The sequence below is a fragment of the Mauremys mutica genome, chromosome 22, assembly GCF_020497125.1.
Source record: "Mauremys mutica isolate MM-2020 ecotype Southern chromosome 22, ASM2049712v1, whole genome shotgun sequence".
NCBI lineage: Eukaryota > Metazoa > Chordata > Testudines > Geoemydidae > Mauremys > Mauremys mutica.
In genome coordinates, this window is record NC_059093.1 from 5,548,862 (window position 1) to 5,567,073 (window position 18,212).

At 47.1% G+C, this 18,212-nt stretch overlaps 1 long non-coding RNA gene across 3 annotated transcripts in view; it reads left to right on the top strand.

Moving 5' to 3' along the window:
* The window catches only part of LOC123354914, a 302,765-nt gene that overhangs the window by 109,234 nt on the left and 175,319 nt on the right, over window positions 1–18,212 (top strand). For all 3 annotated transcript variants that reach the window (XR_006574960.1, XR_006574961.1, XR_006574962.1), the window contains 2 exons: window positions 1,454–1,553; window positions 2,419–2,734. This is a non-coding gene — a long non-coding RNA (uncharacterized LOC123354914). The remainder of the gene's footprint in view (window positions 1–1,453; window positions 1,554–2,418; window positions 2,735–18,212) is intronic.

An 18,212-nucleotide genomic window follows, 5' to 3' on the forward strand; every position in this document is an offset into this window, starting at 1 on the left:
GGTCACGCTGGGACAGGATGGAGGTGGACTTGCAGAACTGTGTGTGATAAATTAGAGCACAGTGTGTCTGGATGAAGCCAGCCCTTTATATTCCTCATGCTGATCAGCACTCCATTTCCCCACAAGCTTAACAGGTAAATGACATGCAGATTGAAATCACTGCTGCTCCCTGCCCCAGCCAGAGCTGGGAGAAGAATCCGATCTGCCAGAGGGCATCGTATCCCCTAAGCAGAGACTGATATGACTCTTCCTGTTAATGGATGGCAGAGCTTCTAATGTGAACTAAAATCCATTCAGGGCTAAATGAGAGTGTGAAAGTTACCGTCTCTCTGCAGCCAACCAGATGCTCCAAAGGCAAATGCTCAGAGCCATTAGCATCCCGGCTGCTTGGGCACTTTGATTATACAGGAGTGTTTATATCCCCCAGTCCCCCCACTTCTCTGCCTCCCTTTTTTCTCATTGCTGAGACTGGCGCCTCCTTATAAACTGGCTCAGTGGGCTTTTGTCTGCACATCCATCCTCGTTTTGCCTTTGCATATCCCAATCACTCCTGCTCTGTTGCAACTGCAATAGAGGCTGAGCACACAGAGCCTTTGCTCCAGGGTGCTGTCCCTGTCCCTTGGCAAAGCCTGTACCTTACCCAGGAATGCTCAGCAGGTGCCTCTGCAGCATTCACTCGTCTCCTGCAATCTTGGAGTGGGGCGGGAGAGGCGGAAAGTTGTTCAGACTGAAGGCTGGATCATGCCCCTTGCTGCCTGCTGCAGCTCAAGAGAAACCCAAGCTGCTGTTTGCTGACCTGGTTTTTGCTTCAGCTGACTTTCACGATTTTAAAGAGACAGTCACACCACAGCAGCTTGATGTAGGTGAGAAGCTGTGAGTGATTATGTGAATATTTGCTGCAAAAGTATTTTTTTTTTAAATCCAGACACAAAAAAACTAGGAAAGTCACCCAATGAGTGACTCCGCAGCTTACACACTTTTCCTCCACCACCTTAGCGATTACTAATGAATTGCTGCTACCGTTTGCCTCCGTGGACACTCCAAAGAGCTGGGTGTTGGTGTGTGAAGAGTGTGGGATACGTGGGGTATGAAAGCTGCTCTGAAAAACCTCTGTGGCATCTGAAGTGTCAAGATACCCCTTAGAAGGAAGTTGGAGGCTTACAGCCTCTTTCTTGTTGCACCAGCTATGGTGCATGACGATGGAAAGGCCAGTGAGACCGCAGAAGACCACAAATCTCTGTCCCATTTTTTTTCCCTTCCTGGCGGTGATGTTCAGACATAAAAAGGCAAGAGAAGAGACCAAATGAGAGGGGAGAGATTGTATTATGAAGAGGGGGAGGGTTTTTTTAAATCATTGTCTCTAGTAATGTTACAGACGGAAATATTCTAGGGGCCCTACAGGAACACTTCATATAGCAAACTTCTCATGTGCATTATTCCATTCACTTTGAAGGCTCTTTGTGCTTCAGCAGAATAAATGGAAGATGTCACACCGTTCCATGCAGTGGAAAGCAAGAAGAGATCCTCACAACCATGATGCAAATCACTTACAGGTACTTAGGACATGCCTTCCTTTCAGCAGTCCTGCTGGGATTACTCACCCACTTGAAGTGGGGCATGGGTTTACGGCGCTTGCAGAATGGGGCCCTTAATCATCGCAGGCTTCTTAGATTTTCATAAAGCAAGTGATATAAATTTCACCTGGCTTGAATAATTCTGGAATCCACTGGTTAAATGAATAGCTGCAAAGTGGCATCTCCCTGCAAACCCTGTGGGTGCTTCAGAGGGAAGCTTTTTTAGATGATCAGCAGCTTTCATTTAAAGGAGTAAAACCCCCACCATAGCTAACAGGATAGACATACCAGCTGCATAACATGCTGGGTTACAGTTGCCACAGGGGCTTGTGAAATCGCTGGCTAGAATGGAATCAGATAGGGCAAGTCTCTTGTGTATGGATGCTGTGTGTATCCAGCAGGTCTGCCCATTTGATTAATCAGTCTAATTAATTTAAAAGCCATTCCCTATTACTCCTCTCACTGCAGTTGGAGCTGAATGTGCTTCAGACTGACACTGCATTCCAGAATGTGTGCACAGAAATGAACACAGATGTAGATTGAGATGCTAAGATTTTCCAAGGTGCCTAAGGTAAAAATAAATTAATCTCCCAACTCCCATTTACTTTCAATGGGAATTGGGTTCCCAATTCATTTAAACCCTTTTGCCTAAGCCCTCTGGGGCAGGGTTGGTCTCTTTGCTACATGTCTGTACCATATCAAACACAATGGTCCTTGCTTAGTGCCCCTAGGTGCTACTATAATACAAATAACTATTTTTCATCCTATCTGGAATGAGTGTGTTTGTTTGTAGAAGTTATAATAATAATAATAATCCCTGTTCTTACATAGCGCTCTTCATCAGTTGCTCCCAACAGACTTTCCAAAGGAGGCCAGTGTCGTTATGCCCATTTTACAGATGGAGAAACTGAGGCACAGAGAGGGGAAGTGATTTGCTCAAGATCACCCAGAGCTGGGAATCGGACTCAGTTCTTCCGAGGCCCAGTCTTGGGCTCTAGCCACTTGACAACTAATGGACACCAAAACATTCTCAGCAAGCTGCCCAGGACAAGACTCAAACTTGCAGTATATGGGACCTGTTTGGATTCAAGGGTCACAGCAGATCACTTTGAGAAGCAGAGGGTGGCTGAGTTTGCAGGTGTCCAGTTGATCTACACATGGTTAGTATCCTTCCAATTCTGGCATTAATGATATGTTGGAAAAGTGCCAAGTGGCAGAGTCCTCCATGTTGTGGGAAGGGGGAGGGGGCAGGAAAGAAGTACGGACACGGGGAAATCAGTCCAAGGATATTTGCATTTGACAATATGTTTTACTGGCATATTTATGATGTTGCTTTTACCTTTTGGTTTCCCTGTAATTTATCTGTTTAATATTGAGTTAAGAAGCCAGGAGGCAGCGTCTGTCTGCCTGCAGCTCAGAGTGGTCTGGAGATACACTTCCAGTTGAACAATAAGAGGGGAAACTCCTGTGTGTGAGAGAGAGAGCTTTAACACCTCGCAAGGTGCTCATTCGAGATGAGCATCTTTCCTAGCAAAGATACATACACTGCAGACAGCAAGCGTGTCCAGTGTCCTGATTCAGAAGGGTGATTAACAAGGCTGAAAACAAAGCTAAATTAGTTTTCCATGGGTAGGGCCCTGGACACTGGATGATCTCTCCAAGAGGAATGGTATCAGTTTGGTTGGTATTGTCATAGGACCTTTTTACCCAAAAAAATTCCTGCAGGTCCCAGTCAGTGTGATCCCTAGTCAAGCACAGAGCCCCATGTTTTCAGAAGTGTCTGCTAATTTCAAGCACTCGCTTTATGGAAACACATGTAGACCAAAATTAAGAGGTGCTGAGTACCCACAAGTCCCGTTACTTCAACAGGCGCTAGAGATACTCACAAGCTGTGAAAACCCCAAGGTTCCTCAGGTTGGAGTCCCCAGAAGTTAGGCACCCTAAATTAGTGGAGACTATTGAACATTTTAGCAAGAGGACTTACTTTCCTACTAGCCTGGAGCGAAGAGTAATATCTAGTCCTTGATCATAAGAATGGCTGTACTGGATCTGACTAGTGGTCCATGCAGCCCAGTATTCTGTATTCCAGTGATCCTCAACTAAAGGTACACGTACCCCTGGGGGTATGCAGAGGTCTTCCAGGGGGTACATCAGCTCATCTAGATATTTGTCGAGTTTTATAGCAGGCTACAGAAAAAGCTGTAGCGAAGTCAGTACTAACTAAAATTTCATACAATGACTTGTTAAACTGCTCTATATACTATACACTGAAATGTAAGTACAATATTTATATTCCACTTGATTTATTTTATAATTATATGGTAAAAATGAGAATGTGAGCAATTTTTCAGTCATAGTTTGCTGTGACACTTCTGTGCTTTTTGTCTGATTTTTGTAAGCAAATAGTTTTTAAATGAGGTGAAACTTGGGGGTACACAAGGCAAATCAGACTCCTGAAAGGGGTTCAGTAGTTTGGAAAGGTTGAGAACCACCGCTGTATTCCAACAGTGCACAGAGCCAAATGCTTCAGAAGGCATGAACAGGACAGGGCAATTACTGAATGCTCATCTCTTATCATACAGGGGTTAGGGACACGGAGAGCATGGGGTTGTGTCCCTGACCACCTTGATTAACAGCCATTAATGGACTTATCCTCCACAAACTTAGCTAATTCTTTTTTGAACCCACCTATATTTTTGAACTTCACATCCCCTGGCAAAGAGTTCCACAGGTTGACTGTGCGTTGTGTGAAGAAGTACTTCCTTCTGTATGTTAATTTTGCTGGGTGACCCCGATTCTTGTGTTATGCGAAAGGGTAAATAATGCTGCCTTATTCACTTTCTCTACACCATTCGGGATTTTATAGACCTATCAGATCCACCTCTTTTCTAAACTGATCAGTCCCAGTCTATTTAATCTCCCCTCATATAGTAGTGAAATTATGATATTTTGTCTTATTATCTATCCGTTTCCTAATGCTTCCTAACCTTCTGTTTGCTTTTTTGACTGCTGCTGTACATTAAGCGGATATTTTCAGAGTCTTTCTTGAGTGGTAAGAGCTAATTTAGACCCCATCACTTTGTATGTATAGTTCGGATGATGTTTTCCAATGTGCATTGAATTTTATCTGCCATTTTGTGGTCCAGTCCCCCAGTTTTGTGGGATCCCTTTGTAACTCTTAGTTCAGTCCAACACTGACTACAATCTTGAAGTAATTTTGTATCACCTGCAAACTTTGCCACCTCACTGCTTACGCCTTTTTCTATATCATGTATGAATATGTTGAACAGCACTAGCTCCGATACAGATCCTTGGGGGACCCTGCTATTTACCTCTCTACATTCTGAGAACTGAATCTTTATTCTTACCCTTTGTTCTTTATCTTATAACCAGTTACCGGTCCATGAGAGAACCTTCCCTTTTATCCCATGACTGCTTACTTTGCTTGAGAGCCTTTGGTGTGGGACCTTGTCAAAGTCCAAGTACACTGTTTAAACTGGCTCACCCTTGTCCATGTGCTCTTGACCCCCTCAAAGAATTCTAATCATTTGGTGACGCAGGATTTCCCTTTACAAAAGCTGTGTTGATTCTTCCCCAACAAGTGGTGTTCATTTATGTGTCTGATAATTCTGCTCTTCTGCTGTTTCAACCAGTTTGCCTTGTACTGAAGTTAGGCTTACCGGCCTGTAATTGCCCAGATTGCCTCTGGAGCCTTTTTTAAAAGTCAGCTTTACATTAGCTATCCTCCAGTCATCTGGGACAGCAGTTGATTTAAGCAATAGATTACACACCACAGTTGGTAGTTTTGCATTTTCATATCTGAGTTCCTTCAGAGCTCTTGGGCGAATACCATCTGGTCCTGGTGACTTATTACTGTTGAATTTGTAAATTTGTTCCAAAACCTCATCTGTTGACACCTCAATGTGGGACAGTCCCTCACGTTTTGTCACCTAAAAGCAATGGCTTCAGTGTGGAGACCTCCCTAGAAGACACACAAACTTTCTGCAGTGAAGACTAATGCAAAGAATTCATTTAGCTTCTCCACAGTCTCACAGTACATGTATGCTGACCCCCACCTACATCCAGCCTGAAGGCAAGATGATGAAGGATGCTGCAGGGTCGGACTTTTATTCCCAGGGCAGGGCAGCAGCACAACTTCACTTATTCACCCTTCACGTCAGGATCCAGGTCTAAACTAGCCACATTAGGACTGATTTCCTGTGCGTGCATCTTGAGTGGCATTTTACACAAGTGCAAATTGGTTTCAAGTGCTAGCGGATAAGAATGTATAGATGACTACAAAGTTGGTCGCCAGTGGAGAATGCGGTCTTTTGGTTTTAAACTCCCCTGTGAACCTGCTTCACCTGACCTCACAGCACATGGCTCTCCGTCCTCTCCTCCATCTTAGCTTCTCAAGTACCAGCCTCCCATGTTCTTCCATACAATGTCACTGCTGTTGGCGCAATATTCTTCTCTTCTGCCACTCCTGCCTCTCTCTCTCTGCCTTGGGGACTCTCCATCTCATTTCAAAGCAGGTGTTTTCTGCCTCTTGGCTTTATTATTAACTCTCTAAAAGTATCGGCAAGTTAATTTGTATGGAAGACACTATGGAAATACATTGGGCAGTGTATGTCTCCAACAAGAGGCTCCATAAAGGTCTCTTTCTATGGCGTATTCTGATCTGCTGGTCTGTGCTCTTCACAGCATAATCATGTAGTTTAGCCAATGGGGTATTCAGGCTGTTAACAGCCTCATCGATGGCTCATGTCATTTTGAATCAGAGCTTTAATATGATTAAATAGAGTTAGTTCATTAGAATCACTTTGCATCTCCTGGTGACCTTTCAGGTGTGTAACATACCCAGATACCTAAATACAGCGCGCACAGTTTGTATGTGGTGGGAGTTATGGAGGTATCTGTGTCTATACTAAATGGATTTAACCAGACGGTCAGCTCTCTGGGGCAAGGGCTGTCTTTTTCCTCTGTGTTTGTACAGCACCTAGCACAATACTGCAACACAAGTAATTAAGGATAATGTAACATTGTGCTCAGTTTAGATAGCTTCCAGCCTTTTCAGAATAGCTAAGTGCCAGACTTGCAATTTCTGCCCTCAGTCTATTATCAGGCTATCTACAATAATAGGAGATGGATTTTAGCCTATGTACAAAACCCAATAGGAGGATAAAATTGTATTAAATGTCTTCAAATATGTTCTTTTAAAATATACTTCCATGAGCTAAAACAGCATAAACCATGGTGGCACTCAAGCTATAATGGAGCTATTTTCATCCAGGAACTGACATCGAACGACCTTAACAATGCAGTTCCAGACACCTAATTAAAAGTAAAATTAAAAACATGGAACATGCAGCTCTAATCACTTTTTTTTTAAATAGAAAGGCATTGAGAGGAAGGGGTAGAATAAATGATTTACAATTTTTGTTGGTGATGACTATGCAGTTAAAGCAGAGATATTCCCTGGAGGATTTCTGAGCCACTTAATATGCTGCTTCCCTTATACAGGGTCCATTATGCTCGGCGTTTGTACAGAGAGGTGTGTTCGCGGGGGAAGCAGATGTCAGACAAAACATCAAGAAAGAGAAAATTAAATGATCTGTGTAATTCCCAAATGACTTCCTCTAAAAAGGAAACCAATGTTATCTTCAGAAAGCCAGAGGAGGCACTGCCTTTGTGTCCTCGTGCAGCCCTGTTTGAATGGCTGCAAAGATGAAATGCACTCTGTCGGCTATCTCTTCTGTTTAGGAAGAGGGCATTGCAATTGCAGCGCGGTTGAAATGCTGGAGTGTGGGTTTGATAAGGCAGAGGCAGACAGAGCTGGGTTATCCCCGACAGTTACTAAAACACCTGATAAGAGAGGAGTAAATCATGGCTGGAGGTTTGGTTAAAACAAGAAATCGTCTCGTTTGGGTTTGAACCTGGCTGAACTGGATAAAATGCGACAGCTGTTATTGCTGAGGCCCACTGAACGAGGCTCTGGAATCAGACAGGCTTAATTTGGGCATAAAAGGAGGCTGAGTAGGACTCTTAATCCAGATGTTTTAGTTTCCTAAAGGGATGTATCAGTGTACGGTGCATTTAAGGCCAGGTCCTCAGCAGATGTAAAAGGGCATTGACCAATGGAAATCAATGGAACTGGCTGAGAATCCGAGCGTGGAATTCATACCTTGTGCAGAGGGTTGGTAGAAGGCCTGTCCACCACCTTGAGCCATCCAAACAGCCTCTGAGAATTTGACCCTTATGCCATACTCCTCACCATTGTATTGTAGTACCTTTGATGTGACATCCTTAGCCACGGAATGGGGGAAAGCTAGGCCGGTTATTAGCAAGGGCTGCTTCTCCCAGGGCTGTATGCAGTGCAGCCTGTGGGGGCAGAGATTAAGGCAAAAGTAGAATAAAAAGCAGGGCTTCTGCTGTCTTACTAGGTGCATAGGTCCTGCTATGAGGGACTGGCTGATGAGGTGGAGATGGACAAGGAGGGGCTTTTGGTTCCATCCTGTCCAGCTGCCTGCAGTGCTCTGAGATATTGAGTTGGGGGGAGGGGGAGAAAGACTCTAGGCCTGGACTCCCGACCTAACAATGGCCTGTAGACATCCTACCCTACAAAACCAACCGCCATTAGCAGGACTCAATCCAGGGAGATGCTCCACCCCTCTCAGGATCGAAACCTCAGTGGGTAATTCTGTGATCTCCAGAGATGCTTGACGGGAAGCAATTCAGTTCCTCATGAGATGAACCGAAGGGGTTTGCCCCAAAGGGAAAAAACAAAACAAAACAAAACAAAAAAACAGCTCAGTGTTTTATCAGGAAAAAAAATCCTCAGCAACCTGCAGCCAATTTGCAACTCACCTGCCCTGCAAACAGCTTCCCAATTAGGGTTTGTTTGGTTTGTTTCTTAATTGCTGTTAATTCCATGCTGCCAACGTGTGCCTGATTGGCATCACCTGGAGAACGACAGCCTCTATCTTCACAGCCGTGCAAACGACCTCTATGTTGCCCACCCCCTATATAGGGCAAGGGAGATGGGTGTGGGAGAGAAGGAGAAACGCGGCACTTTGTCTCTCAGGAGAGGAGGGGTTAGTAGCATTCTCTTTGCTTTACACCCTGTTTATTGTTCCGCAACAGGAATTTCTCACTGGACGGAGACCACCAAGTAGGTCAAAATAAAGCTGGGAACAGTCCTTTTTCAGCAGTTACTGTAAACACTGCAGCCCTGCGGCTATTACCTTTCTGCTCAGGGCTTTGTGAGGCTCTGGGGAGGGTTTTTCCTAACGGGATTCAGCCACTGAACGGATGGAGGCTTTGGCACTTTTTGCAGTGACTTTGTCAGGCACTGAATAAATTGGAAAACTCAGCGAGCGGAGCTTCCGGCTGCTGGCAGCTCTGTCCGCCTCCGGTCTCAGTGGAAACAGGCTAAGCTTCCGCAGTGGGCATGGCCTTGCTGTTGGAGCAGATCAATCAACCTCGTTTTCAGCACGTTCAGGGTCCTCAGATAAACCACTAGAAGCCCCCCACCTGGCACAGCAAGGAATGTTTGCCCCGTTTCCCCTTCAGCCACGGGCGATGGGAACTGCTCCTTGCTGCGGGTGCTCACGCAAGCAGGGCATTTATGGCCTGGCTTTCAAGAGTGCTGAGCCCCGCTGATCCCCCTGAAATCAAAGGAGCTGGAGGAGTCAGCTCTTTGAAGGGGCTAACCCTGCTATGGGTCAGGGCCATGGGATGGACCATTGCGCTCTGAGCTGTACGGCCTCGAGGGGAAGGCTCAGGTTTTACTCAAAGGAGAATCTTCATTGGTAAGTTCCCAGGAGCCCGAGGGTTGGCTCTAAAATCGTATGAAAGCAGCAGAAGGCTGCAGCTGCCCTTATCCTTAATCCAGATGCACCTCCCTGGATGCCGTTCCCAGCATGTAGCCAGGCTACTTGAGAGAAAATGGAGCAGGCTTCACCTCAGTGTTTATAATGGAGAGGGGCAGCTGCTGACCCCCCCACCCATTTGGACTTGGCAGGCCATATTTGTCCTCCAGGGTATGCTTTGTGCAATCCTTGCTCGCCCAGCTGCTGGAGCCTGGTCACCCTATGGCGATCATTCTTCTCTACCTTTCACCAGCCCCGACACTGGGGGAGATGGTCTCAGCATTAAACCTCAGAGCTCTGCTTCTACTGCATCTCAGGCCTTTCCTGATACTTCAGTGGAACATTTTAACTTAATAGAGACACCAAGCAGCTTGAGTGCAGGGCTGCGAGAGGCCGGTAGACAAGAGTACCTGTGGGAGAAGCTAATGTGAGACTTCAGGAGTGAAGAAGGCAAAGCAGGGAAGCCTTGGGAGATATGCAGCTGTTTCTTCTTTCATTAAATCATTAAATCTCAGAGAAGGCCAAACTGCTGTGCTCTCTGTGTGCATCCAGCTGTAAGCATCACCACCATTTTCCATAAGATTTACAGCCTGTTTTGTAGTGGGTAGTAATGGGATGGTATCCCTTTAAATATTGTGTGAGCCTTCCAGTGGTGCTTGTTGTGTTCTGTGTTAGAAGCAGCCAGAATCCAGCGACGTCTTGTGTGTTTGCGTCTATTTAGTAAAAATGGTTATTTGGGACCCAACTGAGCCTATAGGGTTTCTTCATGTTGTTTTTGTTGTGCAAAGAGCAAAAGACTCAACAATGTTTTGGGCAGGTTCTAGGCATAGCTGGCTTGCCCCAAAGAGCTGAGTGTGAGCAACGAGGCTCACAGGGCTGGCAGCGGCTTGTCAATAACTGCAGCTTGGCAGACAGTGGGTAAATCTTCCCGGTGTGCGGCTCCTGTAAATAACGAATGATGTTATGTACTGCCTCTGCTGTGTAATCATCTATTACAGCTAATTGCCAGCGCCCAGAGCCGACGTAGCCTTTTGCATTAAATAATATATTAATAAATAATACAGATAAAAGATCTGCTAAAGGTCAGCTTTAAGAGAGAGCTCCTCCTTGGTGTGAAATCGCTCTGTCCCTGGGGTGGAATTCTATCTGCTCTGTCTGCAGCCTCCATGCAGGCAGACAGCCTGCGTGAGACGGGAGAGATTTTCTGCACCCTGGAGATGAATAGGGGATTGAAATTTTGTATTTGCTTTCCCCCTTGTTCTGATACCAGCCTTAGCAGCATTAGATGTGTAGGGATTCCCCACCCCTCCCTCTATGCTGCTCCTCCTCAGCCTTGGGGTCATCTCTAAGTTATATAGACATCCCATTCCCTTCTCTGCTTTTGTTAGAAATAAAGTCCACGGGGAGCCTACGACATGCTCCTTTCACAGCCAAACAGCCTAATGGAGATTGAGAAAAGGGATACTTTGGTTTATAGACAGCTCTTAAATGTACCTTGCACGGCAAGGCATGATGCATTAAACTGGTATTGTTCTGAGTTGTTTTATGAGGCTCTGATGGATAGGGAAGGAGCTCATCCAATATCTTTCTCTCTCAGTGCTTAGCTGTGCTAATGCCAGGGGCGTACACCTGGCTGTTAAACAAGCCAGCCGTAGTGGGGCTAGGTATTGAGCAGTGGCAGAGGTGACGGGGGGGAGACAGGTGATGGGCCATTCGTGTGCCATGTTCAGTACATACATACACCTAAAGGCAGGCAGGGGGCTGGATGCCCTGCCCTCTGATTAGCTCCAGCACCACAATCCAGAGGATGGCAGGTTTGGTGGTTCAAACAGCACTCAGGATTTGCATCCAAGTGGAGGAGGGGGGATGAAAAACTGATGCCACCATTTGCAAAACAATGAAAGGTTTCCTTTAAAAAAAAAAGTCTCTAACTCCAGTTACCCCAGCAACCAGAGGGTTCAGATTCTATGGTGATGGGTACCCATCTGAATAGAGGGATAGCTGTGAGCTCATCTGCTTCTGCTTCTCCTACCCCCTCTCTCCCCAGAAACCATCATCCTCTGTTGCTAACATCACAGTTGGTTGCTGTGGAGATGGTTACAATGTCATAAAGGGGTGGTTGTGGCTCAGGGACCTCTTCCTGCCAACTGACAGAGGGCGTGGGGAGAATGAGGATACAGGTTCATACTAGTTCGCCAAAGGGTGTCGTGTGAGGTGTCTCCTGAAAGTGTGCCACACGGATCATCCTAATCATTGCAAAATGGATGTACGGATAATATCTAAAGAGTTCTGTCTATATACTGAAAGTTATGTTATTTAGGTCTGTGAGTTAGGAGCTGGCCACCAGAAGGGGATACACAGGTTTATTTCAGGCAGAGGACACATCGTCCGACTATCTGTAAATGGATTATTTTATAGTTCACAAGGGACGCCTATTTACAATCTGAGCAACATGCTAATCAAGAGATTTAAAATCTCCCGGGGAGATTCTAGACAGGAACAAACAAGCAGCCTGGGTTACGCTTTCTACAAATTGTGATGCTGGCAAACCAGGTGCCAGCTTATGCCAAGGTCCCCATGCCTCGCTTAGACACTGACAAACACATAGCTGGAATCAGTCTAGCTGGCAAAATCGATGCATAGAACTCACAACCTATCTGGGGTGTGCCCTGTTTGCTAACAGTCTGCCCTGAGGTTGGTATACATGCTCCTGCAGCACCTGGGACAGCTTGACATGGGTGAAGACAATGGTTGGAATGATAGGTGAGGTGCAGAGATACACCCAGTTATTCTTCACTGATGGGACAAGCTGCTAACAGGCTTGTCTTGTGAATGGGAGCTTTGGGTGAGCTCACCTTTATGAGACAGGGGAACGTGGCATTAGTTAAGTTGAGGCTCCAGAAAGTGTGTTGCGATTTTATTTTATATGTAGCCATTTGTTTCCATAAATTCTAGTTGCTTCTCAAATCTGTTCTCTGTTTAAAAAGTCTTGTTTTTAACAAGTGATATCTGTAAGTGTGCTGCACGTTGAGCGGAGCGGTGATGTGAGGTGTGACTGGTAAGCCGGTGTGCACTATTCCTCTGGGAGCAGCAAATTGTCCGAGTACCTAGTGAAATAGGGGATGGACACTCAGAGGGCTTGGGGGTTACACTATACCCTGTAAGGAGAGAGCAAGGCCTGCGGAGGCCTGGAAGGGCAGCGCTTGTGTTGCCAGAAGTTGGTGAAGTTGGGAACTGGCCCCCGGCAGGCCAGATGAGACTTCCTCCCACTAAGGGCAGAGGATAGCAAGGTGCCCCACAAACCTGGCTACCCCTAGGAAGTGTCCCACATGTGCAGCGGGCAAAGATCCTGCTCAACGTTAAAGAATGAGGGGAGGAATCGAAACAAAGATGCGTGATGCTGATGCAGAGCTGTTTTGCAAGACCAGGTGATCCCAGAGGTGCTGCTCACCGCACATGCGTTGGACTGTAGAGGAAACACAGCGTCCCTGGAATGTCAAGGTCAAACTGAAATTAAAATGGAAACAACTTGCCATGCGAAGCTTCAATTAAGCCCAGGTTTGCAAGAGAGAAGAGTTCAATATTCTGAACAAAATGATTTCCAATTACATGCAAAATAGGAAGCTTGATACTGTTAATGTAGAAAATGTGACTTCTCTTAATTGAATGACCAAGAGGTTTAAAACCAGCACGTCTCAGTCATGTTCTGAAATTGGAGGTTACCATTTACTGGGAACCTTTCATTATGGATTTTTGTGTGTGTATGTGAGAAATGAACTAGTGCTTCGTTCCTCAGGCTGCTGCCCTTCACCTGGCTGAGAAATCTCAAGCCACAAGCTTTAAGGGTTCCTTGCATAACCGGCGTGGCTGTTTCATCGACTTTAATGCCAAAAGGGACCATTAGAATCCTCTCCACAGCCAGAGAACTTTGTCGTGCGGTTACTGCATTGAATATTGATAGGTTAGAAGTGGGATTCAAACCCACATCTCAAGATGGAGACCAGACTAGCTAAGCAAGAGAAGACAGAGCCTTGAGGTTAATGCCATGGACCACTCACTCATCCTGACACAGTCACGTTGATTATTTCATTCAGTGTAATGAACCCGCCCTGCAGGAGACCTGGGGTGAGAGCTCCTAAAGTTCCAGGTTGCACCATACATTCGCCGATCCTCGCCCATCTAACTCACAAAGCTCAATTCACCTCAGAGATTTGGAGGCCAGAAGAAAGACTGTTATGATCATCTTGTCCGACCTTTTGTGAAACACAAGTCAAAGGATTGCCTGGCTTCTTGTGTGGCAGGTTTCCACCAGTGCATAGTGAGTGCCAAGGCCAAATCAGAGCAGTACCCACTCTACACTAGTGTAAATGACTGCGCACCGCACAGGACAATAGTGACCAGGCCCAGATGAGCTCTCCCGCCTCCATTCAGAGGCCTGAGTTTTCAACAGTGCCCCTCTCATGGATCTGTGTGATGCTCCAGCATTTCAACAGTCTGTTGGCAGAACCACTTGAAATTGCCAGACTCCCAAGGGGTCCCACTCTTCTGCTCAAGCAGGCCATGCAGCGTCAACACTGCTGAGACTGATTCTCTAGGCTCCAGCACTCCTGTTTCGCACTGCGAGCTCTCCCCAACAAGTCCAACTGAGAGAGACTCCTGGTTAGAGACGACTTTCACCCTCTTCAGCCATCAATACACCTCAGCAAGTATTTACAGTGACAGCTGGCTACCTTTTCAGAAGAGCTGGGTTCACTAGTCAACTGGAACACAGCGTTGGGAAGTCCATAGGGTAGCACAGAGAGGCAAAGTTTAAGACAGAGTTCAGACCAGCCAGTGCCAGAGCTCCCCCCAGCCAAGCTGCTGTGGAATCTATCTTGGGTCCCTTTCTCTCTCTGTCCCTTTGCCTGTCAGTCCCTGGGAGCTCAGGCATAACGCAGCCTTGTGACTCCTTTCCCCCTTGTTTTCCAGCTCCGGGGCCTTTGCTCTTCTCCCCTATAGACAAGTGGGGGGAAAATCTCATTCCTCGTAGCAGTTGGTTGCTAGGTGTGAAGATCCCGGCCAATGGGCTTTCCATCGCTCCACATGTTGAGTTTTTCTGAAGTTCTGCACTCAGCCTAAATGGGAGCTGAGCTCTTTGGAAAACTTAGCCATAAAGAGCACTTGTTTTGTTTTGTACTCTATCTTTTCATGCAGAACATACTCAATAGCCCTTCCCCTCCTGCACCACGTATACCATGCGTGCGCCTAATCTCAGGCTTTCAGCAGTGAGGGATTTGTTTAAAGAGCTCTCATCTGGAGTGGTTTACGATGACAGTTTTTGTCAGGCTGACCCAAGTCTGCTAACTGGAAATATTTAGTCTTCACAGATTCTGATTGCTGGACACTTATTGCTGCTTTGAGAAGAGGCTGATCTCATGCAGAATACATTTCCCCCCGATAAGTCTCCTTTTGTTGTGAGTTCCTGTTCACGTATGGAGACACAGAAATGAGATTTGGGCTTCCAAAGAGGAAAATTACTGGAGAAATAGAAATACAAATAACTGGAGAAATAGAAGAAAGAGAGACATCTTGAAACCGAGCTGCAGGAGAAAGCCGGGGTGTGAAGCAGCATGCACACTGAGCTGGAGAGCACAGAAACCAGCCTGGTGAAGGGTAGGGCGGGAGGCAGCATTAATCTCTTAGTCACTTAACAGAAGGAGCCTTACAATGAGCCGCAAAAACTATCCACTTAACTCCCAAAGCCCCCCACAGCTGCAGTCCTCCTTCTCTCCCAATGCTACTATTCTGCTCTGTTACCCTTCCCTACCCTTCGCATGGGATGCCTATCCCTGTTGCCCTTGTTTGGCCCTGTTTCCAGAACATACTGCACGTGGGATGGCTGCCACACCCAGGAGTGAAGTGGGGACCTCCAGAGCTGAACACATGAGCTGCAATGGCTCAAGCTAAAGAGTCAATGCTCCCCAGCTGTGGCTGTGACAGACTCGTATCCTTTGAGGATCAGGCAGTGAAAGGGAGCTAGACATGTGCTCACCGGTGCATTACACCTAACTTTCCAGTTAGCCCCCTTTCCTTGGCCTGAGTACCAGTGCATCATCCCTTCTTCAAGTGAGCAAACACAGGCCCTATCTCCTGCACAGCTGTGTTCCTAGGCTAGTTAATATTCTCTTACTGTCCATGAGCTTCAGCACATTCTGAAGACTCTGGCCTCGTGTTAATGTTAGATCCCACATGGCCGGGTCAGCACAAGGCCAAAGGTTAAGTACAGAGGCCTGAGAGGGTGACTGAGGATTGCATTATTCCAGATGTGAGGAAAAACACTTCGGCTCCAGCCACGTTTCTGCACAGGGGCTCAGTTCCCCAGGTTACTGCCTCCTTTCCTAGTATCCATATCCTGCATTGCTCTGAGAGCACTGCAGACCCACAATTTGTATGTCACCCATGCCAGCAGCAGCAGCAGCTCCAGGCGCAGACTCAGAGAGAGAGAGAGACGCAGAGACAGCTATAGGTGGAAGGGGGAATTGCAAAACCCAGCCAGCATCACAACTAGCACAAACTCTACACTGCGTTTGTGGGCCATTCCTCCCCGTTGTGTGGCCTCACAGGGCAGGATTGTGGAACCTCTGTCCCTGCCAGAGGGCTGCTGCAACATGCCACGTAGGTGTTGGCTACTGCTCTGTCGGGCCACTGACCCCAGGGGGAAGAGCTCACTTTGGTCTGATTCCCCCTCTCAGGAGACTGTGGGCCAAATCCTTTGCAAACAACCCCAGCTAAGAATACTGTCCTGTGTTTTAAACCATTGACTAGAGCAGGAACGTCTCCTGATCCCTCCTGCTCAGCCTCAGGGGCGGCTCCAGGCCCCAACACGCCAAGCGCGTGCTTGGGGCGGCATGCCGCGGGGGGCGCTCTGCCGGTCGCCGGGAGGGTGGCAGGCAGGCTGCCTTTGGCGGCATGCCTGCGGAGGGTCCGCTGGTCCCGCGGGAGGTCCACCGGAGCCGCGGGAACGGTGACCGGCAGAGTGCCCCCTGTGGCGTGCCGCCGTGCTTGGGGCGGTGAAATGCCTAGAGCCGCCCCTGCTCAGCCTGAATTGTTCTTGGTAACAAGACCCAAAGAAACAACAGCAGGTGCTACCTTGGGCCCTTCTAATCCCACCCCAAGTCACCTGCTGCTCCAATCCCCCAATCCCAGAAGTTTTAAAATGAGGCGCCCAAGGCTATGGCTACATAGCAGAGCCACGGTCAACTGCCTCAGGCTTTTGGGGATCATGCTACGGAGCTGAAAATAGCTGTGTAGATATTCCAGTTTGGGCTGGAGCCCAGGCTCTGAAACCAAGCAAGAGGCGAGGTGACAATAAATCTAGCGAGAGGCATCACCAAGCTGTCTGCTCTCCAGCCTGCATCACCTGGGACCCGGGCTCTGCGTTTGGCGTCTGTTGCCAGTAAAGGACCCGAGTGAAGACATCATTCCTATTTATTTTCCCTGCTTTCTTGCCGGCCATGCCCGTTAGATGGACTGATGAGTCACTGACTCCTAGAATCCCCTCTCCCGCCACCCCAGCTGTACCCCTGGCACGTCTAACACCGCTGAAGCTTCCCTGTGTCTCTACACTCACTTTGCCTGTAATTTTAACTCTGTAAATGAATGTAATTAACACATCAAGCTTACCCCTTGACCGCGCGTATCTTTAAGACTCATTAGGAAGTTACAAGCACCCAGGCCTGGCACAGCGCATTCCCACAAAACACATGCAGAGACTTTGGGGTGGTTTAGTTCCCTCCCACTGCTCAGAAGGCTTGTTCTCGGCTCCCACCGCTGTTGCCCAGGAGAACAGAAGCAGAAAGGGGGATGAATTCTTTGCCATTATGGTGCGAGGGGGCAATAAGAGGCCACCCCCTCAAATGTAGCCCCATGCCCCCTTTTTGGTGTGGATTTTACTCTTTCAACAAGATGAGCTGGAAATCTGCATGGCTTATGTTGAGGATTTTCTACTCGTCTCCTGTTAAAACCTCCAGAGTACGAGACCCTGGAAAGTTGCTTTGGGATTGAGCTGCTGTTACGTTTGAGACATTAAAATGCTGGCACAAAAAACAAACAACTCTGACGTCGTCCTTGGACTTTCTCCTGATCTGGAGACGAGTGTAGATTCTAATTTCAGATGTAGGCAAAAGCCAATAAGAAAAGGGGAAAAAAACCAAATAGCCTGCGAAGATTTGTCTCGGATGTCAGAGTTCATCTAGATTCTTGTGGCTAAGCTTTCTTCAAGGCCGTGCCATTGCAGAGACAGCTGCCGTTGTAAGGGATATTGTAGCTCTGCCAGCTCTCATGATTAAACCATGAGGGACCTGATTTATGCTTTTAATTTGACTTGTTCATGATCTCGGTGTTTTGTATGCAAATCTGGGCCTACCCTTCACCTCCTTGTTAAAATAACTTATCAGTTGCACAGTTCTCCTGTGTGCCTGGCAGGAGCAGAGGAGGTTGGCAGCAGCTGGCTCCACATGCATTTGTACAGCTCACACTGCCTCTTTTAAAATCTTCATTGCACAGATATTACTCTAGCCTGGTCTGGGGGATTTCTTGAAATTTTTCATCGATGTCAAGCAGAACAGACCATTCTGATCATCGGGTCTGATTGCCCGCATAACACAGGTCAGAAATTTCATCCAGTGATTCCTGCTTTGCGCCTAACTGCTAGAGCATACTATTATTCCTGCATTCAGATACTTGCTGACTTAGAGACACGCACAATGGTTATATTACTGGCTATGAT